A 16,739-nucleotide genomic window follows, 5' to 3' on the forward strand; every position below is an offset into this window, starting at 1 on the left:
TAGTTGAGAGATTGCTCAATTTGTTTAATATCCAGTTTCTAGCTCCACTGCAGCATTGGTTAAAATACGAATTAATAGAGGTACTAATATAATTATTTTCTATCTACAGATCCAGTAAATTATAATTTTATGATGTACTTCCAAAAAAAATTGAGGGAGCACAAAAAGACATTTCCCTTCACAGGAACTGCATACAAAATTTTCTTTTCAAGTACTTGGTAATTTATTTTGTAGAATAAGTTGTGGTGCACCACTTTAATGACATAGATATTAAGATGTGAATATACATTTCCCTTATCTGTATTGTTGTCTTTAGTGTACTATTTTTTCTGCATGTGGGTTTGTCATGTTTTGATATAAGTTATTGCATTTGCTGCTGCTGTTTGCCAATCATAATGTTACTGAATTTGACTTTGTATTACTCTGTTAAGCCAGTTTTACTACTGATTTATTTTTCTTGTTGCTGCACATTGCCTTATATTAGTTGTAACGTTGCCTTTGCTTTGCTATACTGCTGCTTGCTTTGCCAATTTCCATTTTTTTTGTCATTGCTGTTTGTTTTAATTGTTTTGTGCTGCTGCATTGCCTTGTCCCTTAGTTTAGCATCTGAGCTCAGTAGATTCAAGTTAGCTTAAGGTGGGGCAGGCTATCTAAGAGAACGAGTTGTGATGAATTGGAAGAAATGCATTGAGAAACTATAAGAACATGGTTTGGCCAAACAAGTATTTTGAAAGAGGATATGAACAAAACAGTAGGGTTTAGAGACAACAGGTTTAGGTAGGATTTTCTTGGAAATAAATGATGAGGTAAGATAATGGAAAATAAATAATGAGGTAAGAAATATGTGAACATATAAATATAGAAAGCATGCATGGATATGATTTTTTGGTGGAAACAAATGTTGAAATAAGACGAAAGATCTATGGGATGAAGTTTTGGGTTGAACTGCTATACCAAATGTTACACTGAAAACAAACCCTGCACTTTCCTCTTGTGTTATTATGCTATGTGTTTGTGTACCCTTTTTTATTTGTGTTTTTCCTGTCTTTATGTGTTTCGCTGATGAGAGTTATGTTGTAGAATTTTTCTAACACTATGTTATTTATTTTGTGAAGATGTTTAGACATTCTGTTCTGTTTTGTTGCTCATGTGTGAAGTCGATGTTTCAAAAGTTATTCCGATCTTTTATGTATTTACTTGTCATAATTCCTGTAACACTGATGTATATGTTTATTTCTATTGTTTTGTAAAGCCCCTATTACTACAAATTTATCTGTATTGTTATGTTCTTTAATGATGTATTTTGTACCTTTGTTATTGTATTCTTATGTTATAAAATTGTAATTAACACCAGTTCATCAAATTAAGTAACTTGTAAGTTACATTTCACTGCACACGTTTCTGTTGGTCATAGTATATGGACAATATGTGAGAAGTAGGGACTGATAGTGTTTGCACGTGTGTTAATAATTCAGCAAGGGACTGGATAACAGCATTGCTGGTTCTAAGGACATTTCAAACAAATTTTTTGTGAGTGGACAAGTGGTGGTTTATGGACTTGCTATATTCTCCGCATGACTCTTTGATGGTGATTGTGCACCTGCACAGTCGCAACAGATGGCTGCTGGCCGTCTCTACAAGGACTACAGTGGGTCTGCACCTCTAATGACCCACCAATACCATACTCTCTACCAGGACTACAGTGGGTCTGCTCTGTGATGACCTACCTACCAATATTCTTCAAAACTTAGACTGACTCTGGTGTGGGTTTGCTCTGTTGTGGCAAGTCAAGAGTCAGCACTGTCTTTCCGCTGGAAGGTCAACACTACTTCTTCGAGACTGCATGGAATTCCACTACTTCCGTGTGCATTCTCTTTTACTGCTCAGACTTTGAAAAAACAACACTGCAATTTTACTGTGATGAATGATCAGGACTGTCTTTATGGACTGTGAGAAAATTTTAGCTTTTGACCAACATTGTATCAATAAGCGTGTGCATTTGATGTCTTTGTTATTGTAATTATGAAAATTTTTATCAAATCATTATTGGCCACAACCCAAAACAATTTGTAAAATTTTTTGTGGGGAGCATGGGGGCTATGTAAGTAGGCTGTTTATGTTTTCTTATTGGCAACGTTACGTAGCGCTCTGTATGAAAATCACTGCCTGTGCTGTGTGCAGACTGTGGCTAGTTTACATTGTTGTCTGCCAATGTAGTGTTGGGCAGCTGGATGTGAACAGCGCATAGCGTTGCGCAATTGGAGGTGAGCCGCCAGCAGTGGTGGATGTGGGGAGAGAAATGGCGGAGTTTTGAAATTTGTAAGACTGGATGTCATGAACTGCTATGTATATTATGCTTTTTCAACACTATTAAGGTAAATACATTGTTTGTTCTCTATCAAAATCTTTCATTTGCTAACTATGCCTATCAGTAGTTAGTGCCTTCAGTAGTTTGAATCTTTTATTTAGCTGGCAGTAGTGGCGCTCGCTGTATTGCAGTAGTTCGAGTAACGAAGATTTTTGTGAGATAAGTGATTTGTGAAAGGTATAGGTTAATGTTAGTCAGGGCTATTCTTTTGTAGGGATTATTGAAAGTCAGATTGCATTGCGCTAAAAAAAATATTGTGTGTCAGTTTAGTGTTGATCAGAATAGGTAAAGAGCGAAATGTCTGAGTACGTTCAGTTTTGCTCAGCTGTTTGAAAATCAAGTAATGTAAGAGATTAATCAGCACAGTAATTCAATAAATTTTTCTGAGGGGACGTTTCAATACGGAGTAGCAGACAAAGCTGAGCAGTCTCGTGTGTTATCAGCTATGGTATGAGACAACCTTTCACTAATTGTATCTGGCGGGCACTTCAATTTGTGCGCAACAGCACAACTGGCTAACTTCAACGCTAACTAAATCGGAAACGGCGCACCGTATCAATTTTTTTAAATGATTATTTCTCAGCACGTTCTACCCTGCAACACCGTTACAAACTTTTCATATTGTTTTCTGACCACCCTGTACACAGAGAACAAAAGTAAAAAGAAAGTTGTGGAATTTAGTAGAATTAATTGGCTGATCCCCCCCATGAACCATGGACCTTGCCGTTGGTGGGGAGGCTTGTGTGCCTACGCGATACAGATAGCCATACCATAGGTGCAACCACAACAGAGGGGTATCTGTTGAGAGGCCAGACAAACGTGTGGTTCCCGAAGAGGGGCAGCAGCCTTTTCAGTAGTTGCAGGGGCAACAGTCTGGATGATTGACTGATCTGGCCTTGTAACACTAACCAAAATGGCCTTGCTGTTCTGGTACTTCGAACAGCTGAAGCAAGGGCACAACTTGACTAGAAGAAGGGATCGGTTGGTAGGACATGTTCTGAGACATGGAGGGATCACCAATTTAGTATTAGAGGGCAGTTTGGAGGGTAAAAATCATAGAGGGAGACCAAGAGATTAATACACTAAGCAGATTGAGAAGGATGTGGGCTGCAGTACGTACTGGGAGATGAAGAAGCTTGCACAGGATAGAGTAGCATGGGGAGCTGCATCAAACCAGTCTCAGGACTGAAGACCACAACAGCAACAAATGACTGATGTTCAGAGAAGCAGTTCAGATATCGAAACACTACTAGCTGTAGACGCGATTCACTATATAGGCAGCAAAATGACAATGGACAAAGCAGGGAGGATTACCTGGGGTACTGATGGGCAATAGCTAAAGGAGTGTTTCTGAAAAAGTGAAATATTTCAACATGTAATATGAATTTAAGCGATCACAAGTCTTTTCTGAAAGTATTTTTCTTGAATGGAGTTTTACAAAGACGTGAATTGTGTGCAGACACTACAGGCAGGTATAGAATAGAAGATTTTGATATGTAGTTCAACAGAAGAATGTTGAAGGTTACGTGGGCTGATCAGGTAACTACGAGGGTTGTTTTTTAAGTAAGGGCCGTTCGCGCGTATAGGCCCGCAGTTCGCGCGGACGCCGCAACAAGCCACCGCGCCACTTGCCGGCATCCTTCCCGTTCACACTGATGCAAGTTGCAGCTCTGTAGCTGACGTGTACGCATCGCTGTGCTACTCTATAATGTTTACGATTGTTGAATCGCCCGCCGCGTGTGAGATACGGTCAGTGATACGTTTTTTGATCGTGAGAAGCCTATCAGCTGCAGAAATTCATCGTCAGTTAACAGAAGTTTATGGCTTGAATACAATGAGTGAAGGTAAAGTGCGTCAATGGGTTAGAGAGTTTAAAAATGGCCGTCAAAAGAACGCTCAGGCCGGTCCTCTGTGATCACTGATGATTAGGTGGCTGCAGTCGAAACAAAGATTCGTGAGGACAGAAGATTCACAATTTCCACTCTTTCTTTGGAATTTCCACAAGTTTCAAGATAGGTTTTGTACAAAATTGTGTCTGAAAACCTAAACTTTAAGAAACTGTGTTCTCGGTGGGTACCCAGACTCCTCACAGAGGACCACAAAGGGAAGAGATTTGCCACTTCATTGGACTTTTTGATTCGTTACGAGGAAGAAGGGGATGACATGTTGAGTCAAATTGTCACTGGATATGAAACATGGGTATCTCATATCACTCCCGAAAGCAAGCGACAATCGATGGAATGGCGACACACAACCTCACCCGTCAAGGTCAAAGCCAAACAGACTCTGTCAAAGTGCAAGATTATGGCAACTGTGTTCTGGGACTGGCGCGGTGTTTTGCTAGTGGACTTTATGCCACGAGGAACGACAATCAACTCAGATGCCTACTGTGCAACTCTAAAGAAGCTCCGCAGAGCAATTCAAAACAAAAGGCGCGGCATGCTGGCAAAAGGAGATTTGCTCCTGCACGATAATGCTAGGCCTGACACCTCTCAAAAGACTTGGGATTTGATTGACTCTTTTGGCTGGGAAGTTTTGGACCATGCACCATACAGCCCCGACCTTGCTCCTAGCAATTTTCACCTTTTCCGGTACCTGAAACACCATCTTGGCAGGCAGCGCTTCAATGACGACAATGAAGTGAAAGTGGCCGTGAGCTCTTGGCTGTCGGAGCAGGCGGCCGAATTCTTTGAAGAGGGAATTAAAAACTTAGTTGTATGGTATGACAAGTGCTTAAATAAACAAGGCAACTATATAGAAAAACAGGTAAAAGTGTGTAGAATCAGAAAATAAAAGTTTTTTTACAAAAGTATTTGTATCTTTTTTTAAAAATAAAAACGGCCCTTACTTAAAAAACAACCCTCGTAATTAAGAGGTACAGAGTCGAAAGGGGAAGAAGAGGAATTTTTGGAATAACTTGACTAAAAGAAGGAACTCGTTCATAGGATTGGTGTATCGGGAATAGTCAACCTGGTAAAGAGTGAAGTGTGGAGGGTAAAAGTTGTAGAGAGAACCCAAGACATGACTACAGAAAGCAGTTTCACGTGGGCGTTGGTTGTTATATTTTACCAGAGATGAGAAAGGTTCCATAGGGTAGCTTAGCGTGAAGAGCTGCACAAACGAGTCTTCAGACTGTAGACCATTACAAAAACAGGAAAGAAAACTAGTAGCTATTCTGAACTCATAAGTCATACATATGTGAACATGTTTCCTGACAAGCAGATTATTTATCCCTCGTATGACATAACATTTGTTTTAGCGTGACCTTTTTCACGACATACAGAAATGCATCCATCAATATTCAATATGAAACGAACAAAATAACAATAACATATCCCATGATATCTCCTGCGAACCTTGCAGAAGTAGTTTGTCTCCGCAATATCCTTTCTTCCAGGAGTGCTAGTTCTGCAAGGTTCGCAGGAGAGCTTCTGTGAAGTTTGGAAGGTAGGAGACGAGGTACTGGCGAAATTAAAGATGTGAGGGCGTGGAATGAGTCTTGCTTGGGTAGCTCATTTGGTAGAGCACTTGCCCGCAAAAGGCATAGGTCCCGAGTTCGAGTCTCGGTCCGGCACACAGTTTTAATCTTCCAAGGACTTTCATATAAGCGCACACTCCGCTGTAGAGTGAAAATTTCATTCTAGAAACATCCCCCAAGGCTGCGGCTAAGCCACGTCTCCGCAGTATCCTTTCTTCCAGGAGTGCTAGTCTGCAAGGTTTGCAGGAGAGCTTCTGTGATTTTTGGAAGGTAGGAGACGAGGTACTGGCGGAATTAAAGCTTTGAGGGCGGGGCATGAGTTGTGCTTGGGTAGCTCAGTTGTTAGAGCACTTGCCCGCGAAAGGCAAAGGTCCCGAGTTCGAGTCTCGGTCTGACACACAGTTTTATTCTGCCAGAAGTTTCATATTACATGATGATCACTTCACCAAAAGGTCAGCGGCTTCCCCTTCCTTTTGACTATACTTTTTGTAACACCCCTTTCGAAAAAATTACATTTTGTGTTAAATTATGTGTAAAGACTGTAACCAAAGAGACAGTACGTTAATATTTCGGTAGGTTGCAGTAGGTACTGGGAGATGAAGAAGCTTGCACAGGATAGAGTAGCACGGAGAGCTGCATCAAACCAGTCTCTGGACTGAAGACCACCGCAACAACAACAACAACAAGCATTTAAAAGCTTGTGAAGTAATTTAGTGCTTATGTCCACTAGTACGAGAAATCAACTGTGCATTTTTAACGCTCATTGCCATAGTTATGACTAATGGTATGCATTGTTATTACACAGAGCATAATGCAGCTATATCATGAGTATGAAATGTGTGTGTGTGTGTGTTTGAGGTTTACGGGCGCTAAACAGCGGGGTCATCAGCGCCCAAATGCATAAAAACAGGAACACATGCAGTGAAGGGACTAAGACGAACAGCGAACAAGGGGAACAGCAAAAAGACACAGACCTGACGCAGTTCCAAATCCTCACATACAGAGGCAAAACAAGAGGAGAAGGAGTGCACTAAAAAAGGAAAGGAAACACAAGGAAGGGAGGACAGAAACCTAAAGGAAACAAGGAGGTATTCGTGACTGGCGGACCTCTTACCTAAAATCTGGGTGAGCCAGTCATCCAGCAGCACATTAAAACCCTCTCCCTAAAATCCGTGGCAACAAATTGGACAGGACACAAAACCGTAAAACCTTAACCACAGACGTTGCGTCGTCTTTCAAAATAGAGGGCAAATCCGGTGGCAAAGAAACCACCGCCCTCTGGTCAGAGAATAAAAGACAGTCAAGTAAAATGTGGCGGACAGTAATCTGGACGCCACAAGCACTGCAGATTGGGGGATCCTCCCGCCGAAGTAAAAAACCATGTGTGAAGGGACTGTGCCCGATGCGGAGGCGAGTGAGGAGAACCTCATCCCGCCTGCATGACTGGTAGGACGTACGCCATGGCCGCGTGGTGGCCTTGACCAGACGCAGCTTATTTTCACCGACTGCCAGCCACTCCTCTTCCCACTGACGCATAACGCGAAAATGCAGGAGGGAGGTAACAGCATGGAGGGGGACGGCACATTCAACAACGTGAGGAACATGCATCTTTGGGAGCACATCCGCCAGTTCGTTTCCCCTAATACCCACGTGCCCCGGCACCCAGCAGAAGGAAACCTCCTTCCCCTGCCGCTGCAGGTGGAGTAGGGCATCATGGATGTTCTGGACGACCGTATCCGCTGGGTACAAGTGTTGCATGGTCTGAAGGGCACTCAGGGAGTCAGAACAGATGAGGAACTTACGACTGGGAACACATCTCATCTGCTCCAATGCCCGCAAGATCGCAAACAATTCGGCATCAAAGATGGTAAACGCCGCAGGAAGTCGTAACTTGACGAGTCGATCAGGGAAAACAACAGCACAACCAACAGAGTCCCCCTGTTTAGAGCCATCCGTAAATACTGGTACATGGTCGGGATGCTGGTTTAAAATATCATAAAATAAGGAGGTAAAAGCAAACGCAGGCGTGCAGCTCCTCCGGTACTCCGACAAGTCTAAAAGGACGCTGGGCCTCTGGAGCAACCAGGGAGGCAGGCGAGTAAAACCTTGTCGTTGGGGGGCCACACGCTCCACACCAAGGGACTCAAGCAAACGCTTGGCACGAATCCCAAATGGTCTCGTTGCCCTGGGACGACTGGAAAAGAGACGTTCCATAGGCGGTCGGGCAACGGTAGGGTACGCAGGGGAGGTATGACAGGCAAGGAATTGACACACCCGTCGCACCATGAGGAGTTTCCGCCGGATGGCGAGCGGCGGTTCCCCTGCCTCAGCACACAGGCTGGGGATGGGACTAATACGGAAGGCACCAGTGGCCAGCCTGATACCCTCATGGTGTACTGCGTCAAGAATCTTCAGATACAAAGGCCTCGCTGACCCATACACGGTGCAACCATAGTCAAGACGCGATCGGACGAAAGCCCTATAAAACTGCAGCAGACGCGCCCGATCTGCTCCCCATGACCGATGGCTCAGACACTTCAAAATATTCAGTGCCTTCAGGGCCCGCACCTTGAGGTCTTTAAGGTGAGGCAACCATGACAACTTGGAATCAAAAGTGAGACTCAGGAACCGCACAGTGTCGCTAAAAGGAAGAATGGTGTCCCTCAGACGCAATTCAGGGGAGGTAAAAAGACGTCGAGAACGATTAAAATGAACACACACACATTTGTCTGCAGAAAAGGTAAAACACGTCTTCGCAGTCCATGGCTCTAATCGCTGTATCGTAAGCTGCAACTGCCGACTAGCAGTGACAAGACTGGAGGAAGAACAGAAAACAGCAAAATCGTCCACAAACAAGGAGCATTGGGCAGGACTCCGGATAGTGGACGTGATACTGTTAATGGCGACGGCAAAGAGGGTGACACTTAAAACGCTTCCCTGAGGAACACCATTCTCCTGCACATACAAATCAGATAGCACATTACCAACCCTATAGCGAAAGAGGCGGTGGGAAAGAAAGGACCGAATGAAGAAGGGGAGACGGCCACGAAAGCCCCACTCATGGAGTTGATTGAGGATATGGCGGCGCCAAGTAGTGTCATACGCCTTATGAATGTCAAAGAATACACCTAGACAATGCTGGTTACGCAGGAAGGCCTGTTGGATGGCCGCCTCAAGCAAGGTCAAGTTGTCTATAGTTGAACGACATCTCCGAAAGCCACACTGAGAGGGGCTAAGGAGCTGCCTGGTCTCGAGCAGCCAAACCAGGCGACGGTTGACCATGCGTTCCAACGTCTTCCCGACACAGCTCGTCAAAGCAATACTCCGATAACTACTGGGATGCGTTCGGTTCTTCCCCGGTTTGAGGAGGGGAATCAAAATCGCCTCCCACCACGAGTCAGGGTACGTGCTGGATAACCATATCATATTAAAACAATTCAGGAGAACTTCCTTGGAAGGTAGTAACAAGTGCTGCAGCATGCTGTACCGGATTTGATCATGACCAGGCGCAGTATCATGAGCCACGGACAGCGCCGAATCCAATTCCCACATTGTGAAGGGGCAGTTGTAGGGCTCAGAATTTGGAGACCGGAAGTCCAAGTGACCCCTCTCGATGGCAGTGCGGTAGCGGCAGAAATCTGGATCACAGTTAATAGTGGCGGTAGATGCCGCAAAATGCATGGCCAGTGTTGGGCAATGTCTCTCAGCACCGTGAGAAGACTTCCCTGATGCAGCAATGCCGTGACAGGTAGTTGGCTGCGTTTCTCGGAAATCCTCCTGATGGCTTCCCATACTTTCGTAGAATTAGTGGAGCGGGAGATGGAGTTCAAGAACGATTGCCATGACCGTCGTTTGCTCTCTTTAATCACGCGCCGCGCTTTGGCCCTTGCCACCCGAAAGGCCGCAAGATTGTCAGCTTAGGGACGGCACTTGAAGCGGCGCAGAGCTGCACGGCGGGCTCGGATGGCTGAGCGGCACTCAGTGGTCCACCAAGGGACAGGACGCCTCTTGGGATGACCGGATGACCGTGGGATTGACAATTCAGCAGCATGGGAGATCACAGCTGTAACATGGTCTACCCATTCGTGGATGCTGGCACGGTGTTCCAAAACAGCCAGTTGGCTGAAAAGTGTCCAGTCAGCTCGGCAGAGGTGCCACTGGGGTGGCACTGGTAACGCCATAGCCTCATCCAGGAGGCGAATCCAAAGGGGGAAGTGGTCACTAGAATGGAGGTCAGCAGCAACCTCCCACAGAGCAGAATCCGCGAGTGCTGGAGAGCAAAAGGAAAGGTCAATAGCCGATGACGACCCAGAAGCAGTACAGAAATGGATGGGAGCACCAGAGTTGAGCATGTACAGTTCTTCAGACATCATGAGGCTTTCCAGAATGCGACCCCTGGGGCAAGTAGTGGAAGAGCCCCATAAGACATTATGAGAATTGAAGTCCCCCAGAAGAAGAAATGGGCGGGGGAGTTGGCTAATAAGGTCTGCGAGAGCCTCAGAGTCTATCGCATCGTGAGGTGGTAAGTAAAGTGAACAGACTGTGAGCCTCCGACCCACAAGAGGGCCAACTGCAACTGCTTGCAAGTCTGTAACGAGAGGGAGCTCAGATGAGGGGTGCATGTCACGGACAAAAACCGCAACACCACCCTTTGCCCTTTCCCCCCTCAGATCATCTTTCCTATAGACGGTATAGCCCCGTAAAGAAGGAGCATCAGTGGCCCGAAAATGTGTCTCTTGGAGACATAAGCACAAAGGGCACTCTCGTACAAGGAATTGTAATTCGGCCACATACGTCCTGAACCCATTCAGGTTCCACTGTAATATGGGAGCCAGTGATCAGGGGGGCTGAACTCTCACCCTGCCTCTGTCCTTTGGAGGAGAGCCCGTACTGGCTGGAGATTTATTCCTGGGGCGAGAAGATCGCCCCCGGTCGACGTCAATGTCCATCAGCTCCGATGATGACCCACGAGAGATGTCAGACAGTACGATGGCCTCGTCATCGGACCGACCCTGACTAGTCTCCTCAGGTGGCAAAACCTTCAGCTTCGGCGTCTTTGTCTTGGGGGGCTTAGACTGCAGAGCCTTGTCAACAGGTGGAGCATTACTCGCCTGGGCAGAAGGCCCCATATGGGGTGAGGGAGGAAGTACCCCAATGTCAGCAACCACAGCCTCGTCCGACGTTGCGGGGAGAGCCGCAGGTTGCAAAGCAACTGCAGCAGCACGAGTGCACTGGCAAACGCAGGTATTAGTGCTAACACTAGCAACCTCCGTTTGCGTAGCAACAGTGGCCATTTGTGCCGGTTTTTCAGAGCGGAAGCGAAAGATGTAGTAAACACAGGAGGGTGCATGGCCTTAAAGAGCTTCTTGGCCTCACCATAGGGGATGCGCTTAGATGTTTTAATCTCCTTTATCTTCCGTTCGTCGAGATAGATGGGGCAGACCCGGCTCCAGACAGGGTGACTCCCAGAGCAATTCACGCACTTCACAGGCGATGAAAAATCAGCTCCTTCATGGGCAGGCTGACCACATTTAGCACAAGTGGCTATCCCATTGCACCCCAACGTAGTATGCCCAAAGCGCTGACATTTAAAGCAGCGCATTGGGTTGGGGAAATATGGCCTTACTGGCAAACGTAAGAACCCCGCTTTAACATGCTCTGGGAGTCGTGGGCAACTGAACGTGAGAATAAACGAGTCGGATTTGACTAGGTCCCCATCGACTCGTTTCATAATATGCTGCACGTCAACAATACCTTCATCAGCCCATTCAGATTTCAACTCGTCTGTGGGGATATCCACCAAGTCCCTACATGTCACAACACCCTTACTGTAGTTCAGAGTGGAGTGGAGCTCGGTCTCGATAGCGTACTCACCGAGACAGGTTGCTTTCCGAAGAGAAGCGACTTGACGGGAACTAGATGTCTCAACTAACAGAGTCCCATTGCGCAGTCGCTTCGCAGATTTAAGTGTTCCTGCAATTCCCTCAAGACCCTTGTGGATGTAAAAGGGAGAAACCCTCTCAAAGCTACCCTCCTTCCGTTTAATAATCAAAAACACATTCTGATTATCAGCATGTGCTCTGTTACGACAGTCTGATAAATCTCGATCAACACTAGGTGCTGGAGGACTCGCAGCACGAAGTCGTTTCTTCGATTGGGTGTGTTTTCCTACCAGTGGCCCACCCAAGCCACTGGTAGGGGGAAATGTAGAGGTCGAAGGGTCCATTGCGGTCCCACGAGCAGCTAGGGAACGAAAGGTCCGCTCAGACAGAGCCCCGCGTGCCTGAGTAAGCCTGATACAACTGGGGTGCGGCAGGTGCCCCAGAGGTTGCCCGCTTGCGACTGTTCCACCTCAACAGCGATGCATCTCATAGGCGCGGAGCACACCGGAAGATTGAGGGGTTTTTATAGAGGTTGGCCTTCCTCGCAATCCAGGCGGTCAAGCCAAGATTACCATTCCACGCAGCACACAACATTCCACCGCCGCGCCATACGGTGATCGCTGAAGCATGTCTGGGGGTTACGGTGACACGAGACTGGCGGCGACGACCAGTCCCCAGCTCAGGACCCCGGGGTCGCCAAGCCCGTACTCAGCAAATAAATGCTGAGCCCCTTGGGGGGGGGGAGTATAAAATGTGAAGGATGAAAAAGGCAAGGATAAAGTCATGGTTGAGGTAAAATTACAGTCTGGATGGTCTGTAAATCGAGGATCCATAGACAATGGATCATATTTCTTTATCAAAGGATTATATTTTTTAAGTCACGTTATCTTGAATATTTTTTGAACATCACTAGGCATGTCAAAGTAGTGAGATTAGGCACTGAGCAGACTCATTGGTAGCAGTGGTAGATACGGTATACAATGACAACTCAGCCAATTATATGTTAAGTGCTACCCAGTATAGTCATGAGTAAATGGTGTTATTATAGCTCTCTCATTTATAACGTAATATCATCAACATCAGTATACTTGCGTATATTTACATTGTTGCAGCCAAGTAAACAATTGTATATTTCATGACCATCTCTGTGGATAAGGTAGAGAAGGACAATAGCATAAAGAGAAAATGGGACTTAGAGAGGCATTAAACGCTTTTAAGATAGTGAAGTATGGAATTAGTGAATATTAACACAAAATCCCAAACTTATGCAGGAACAGTATTGTTTATGGCAGTGCCAGCAATATATAATTGAGAAATCGTGTTCATAGTTCATTATCTAACAATATGAAACATAGAGTATATTTTAGGCTCATAGTTGAGGTATTCTAGCAGTAAGTTAGTGATGAATACATTTGCTGGTAGTGACTGTCAGCAGAACAGTAATGGTCACATATAGACTAATAGTGGCTGTGCCAGCAAGTAGGTTCGAAAACTTAATGTATGCAGGCAATAATTCTAGAAAATAATATGGAGATTGACAGCAATAAACGACAAAATACATAGTTCACAATTAAGCAGTCTATATGCTGGCAGAGCTCACAAGATAGACCACTGTAGTAGAATATCTCTATAGTACATGAGACTTGAAAATGGTATTTTTTGCAAATATTGACTATACGTGAGTAATATGTCTCATAAATTGAAGAAAATAAAATAATTAGAGCAGAAGTAGGGAATAATCAGGAAAAAGAGGGACTATAGCAAATGAAAGTGCACTTTTGCTGCAAAAGATAATCATTATCGTTCGTCTACATCTACGGGATTAATCTGCTATTCACAATAAAGTGCCTGGCAGAGGCTTCAATGAACCACCTTCAAGCTGTCTCTCTACCATTCCTCTCGTGAACGGCGCGCGGGAAAACGAGCACTTAAATTTTTCTGTGCGAGCCCCGATTTCTCTTATTTTAACGTGATGATTATTTCTCCCTATGTAGGTGGGTGCCAACAGAATGTTTTCGCAATCGGAGGAGAAAACTGGTGATTAAAATTTCATGACAAGATCCCATCGCAACGAAACACGCCTTTGTTTTAATGATTGCCACTCCAATTCAAGTTGTCAAATTAGTCAGTCAAAACAAAGCAAGCTAAAGTGTGTGATCACAAGACTTTTCTATCCATAGACATGAAAATGTTAAAGAAAGCAGAATGACTTGACAACTAGAAGCATCTAGTATAAGCATAGATTGCAAAGTATAGAAAAGAAAAAAATGGGAGATGAGAAATGGATTGTTCTACCTGTAAAGCATGAGGAAATTATTATGCTGGAATTGTTAGTGGCGCACTCAATGCAAACAAAAGTAATATCAGAAGGTGGTAAATGTCAGTGTATGTATCATGTAAAAGTGTCATTAGTTCAGAAGAATGCAGTGTGTCAGGCGGAACATGTATGACTACTCTACCAATCAAAAGCAAATCTTTTCTTTGTAATACATGGAGTAATATTATATATGTACCAAGTAATGTCGTGTTGTTCCACAACAGTTAAAAATAGTATCTGTACCTCTATTAACCCGTTATAGTATTTACAATTACTTCAAATTATCATAAAATATTTCTCATTATAACTGTGCAATTTCGTGTCACCACTTTTCTTTACCTTATCATTCACATATAATCATTATTAACATTAGTAGAACATCATTGTGTCTTCATTACTATCACTTCATAAAAGATTGCAATAAACAAATTGAAACTTATATCTAGCATATATAGAAAAATCGTAAATACGTGTCATTATTGCTATAATACTCACGAGGCACAATGAAAAAGAATTGAGTGGTGACAGCATATAAATAAGTTTGTAATGTATGGATGCTACCCTTAAGTTCATACTCTGTTGTTTCCTGTAAAACCTCCAAGAAGAAAAATATTTGCTGGTATTTAACGAAGGATGACTTTCGTTGCACTTGTTTCTTTATTTTCCGTTAACGTGTTGCATTGCCTCGATGCTTCAAAATGTATATGTGTTTACTTCTTTTTATTTTATTTTACATGGGAACAACTGGTTCTCAAATAGTGAATGAGCATAATGAGTAAATAGTAATGACAATATACAGTAAACATGTGAAATCTTGTCTCTACCTAAAAGGTGGCTATCTGTAAAAACAAAGTACTGCATAAAATGGTACTAGGTTACAAGACAAATAACAAATACATAGTACAAAGTGGAAATGAAAGTGCTATAACTAGAGAAAAATGCAAAAGGCATTATTACGAGCATGTCACGCTGTGACAGTGAAGTATCAAATATCGTCTCAATCAGGAAAAAAATAGTTTCGTTCAATAAAATATTTTACATTACTGATATTATTCCCTCGTGACTTGTCCGTATGCAAAGTTTCTACATGAATAACATTTGGATGCTGACTTCTCTACGGCAAGTCGAACTTGTTGCACCTATTTTTGGCTTTGTTGGAAAGATAATGAGTACGTACTAATACTTTTTGATCAATTTTAAATTCGCGGAAATGACTTACCTGTTTCTGTTGTGTCTTTCTCCGCTCAGCTGCACGCTTAATATTGTTGTCTGCAATGTATATGTCTTCATTGTGACGTAGTCATCGTGAAGCAGGAAATGTTAGTAATTCCTTAATTTTGTTTGTCAGCTCAATTTTCTTTAATACCATGTTCGGAGACAACAATGTATAATCATTTGGATTGGAGTTAACAATTTCTTGGAATGTGTAGATACATTTATCCCAAACGGTTTGTTTCTTACGACAGTATAGACGACAGAGCTTACCTGTTTCTTTCACGATGCGTTCATATGGGTTTGATGAAGCAAGGTAACTGGATGTGTACGTAGGTGTAATCTTCCTAGCTTTCAGAGTACGTGTTCATGTAGCTGATCTGAATTGTGGTCCATTATCAGAAATAACTTTTCGTACATGACTAACAATCTGTAAGAAATGTTTAGTAAAAGCTTCTGAAACAAATTTAGAAGTCTACTGCTACGAAACTCCTCTTCTGCTTCTGGGAACTGGTCCATAGATATCCACGGCGGCCATGTGACATAATTTAATTTGTATAATGGGATATAATGGAACGAGATAAGAGGTCGTCGATGATTTCGCTTGCATGTTACTATTACACGTCATATAGGTTCATCCATATTTGCAAAGTAAAAATTTTCTCTGACTGTGAGGAAACACTTTCGTGAACCATAATGTGCATAACGTATGTATGTGTACCAATTTAATTTGTTGACTAAATCTTAAGGTATACATAAGACCCAACTGTCGCTGTGTGGAGGTGTATGTCGAAAGAGAATATTGATACATACTACAGTAAGTAGTAATGTGCGATTGTTGAATTGGTCTTGTTATGACAGTGCTGTTTAATATTTTTCCAGGTACTGTCCTTATCCTGTTGTTTGGAAATGTCTTTAAGGGATGAAGAAATAAAGTTTTCAAACGTTACTTGCTGTATGTACAAAACACTGTAATTATTTTGGCAAAAATGTGTGGCAATGCCTTGTTGTGTAGTAGTAAGAGAACGGGATAAAGTATTTGCTACCCCTTTTTGAGAACCGGGAATATGGATTACAGCAAAGTCAAATTCTTGTAAATACAACTTCCATCGACCAAGGCAGTCGTGAGAAAATTTTGCGGAAATCAGAAATTAGATAGCATGGTGGTCAGTATAAACAGTGGTACGTCTTCCATACAAAAAGTGTCTGTATGTACTAAAGGCACAAACGATGGATAAGGGTACCAACTCTGTATAAGAATAGTTGCGTTCTGCAGCAGACATAATGCAATGCTTTTATTAAGTGGTGCCATCTCTTTCTATCTCTTGGAAAATATATACACTGAGTACTGTTTTGGAACTGTCAGTGCTGATCGAGAAGTTCTCAGTGGGATCCGGGTGTGATAGTATCGATGCCTTCAAGAGTGCACGCTTTCGAAAGAGTTTTTTCATTCCATATCTGGACAGCATTTTTGCCTGATAA

The sequence above is a fragment of the Schistocerca americana genome, chromosome 3 (assembly GCF_021461395.2).
Source record: "Schistocerca americana isolate TAMUIC-IGC-003095 chromosome 3, iqSchAmer2.1, whole genome shotgun sequence".
NCBI classification, from domain to species: Eukaryota; Metazoa; Arthropoda; class Insecta; order Orthoptera; family Acrididae; genus Schistocerca; species Schistocerca americana.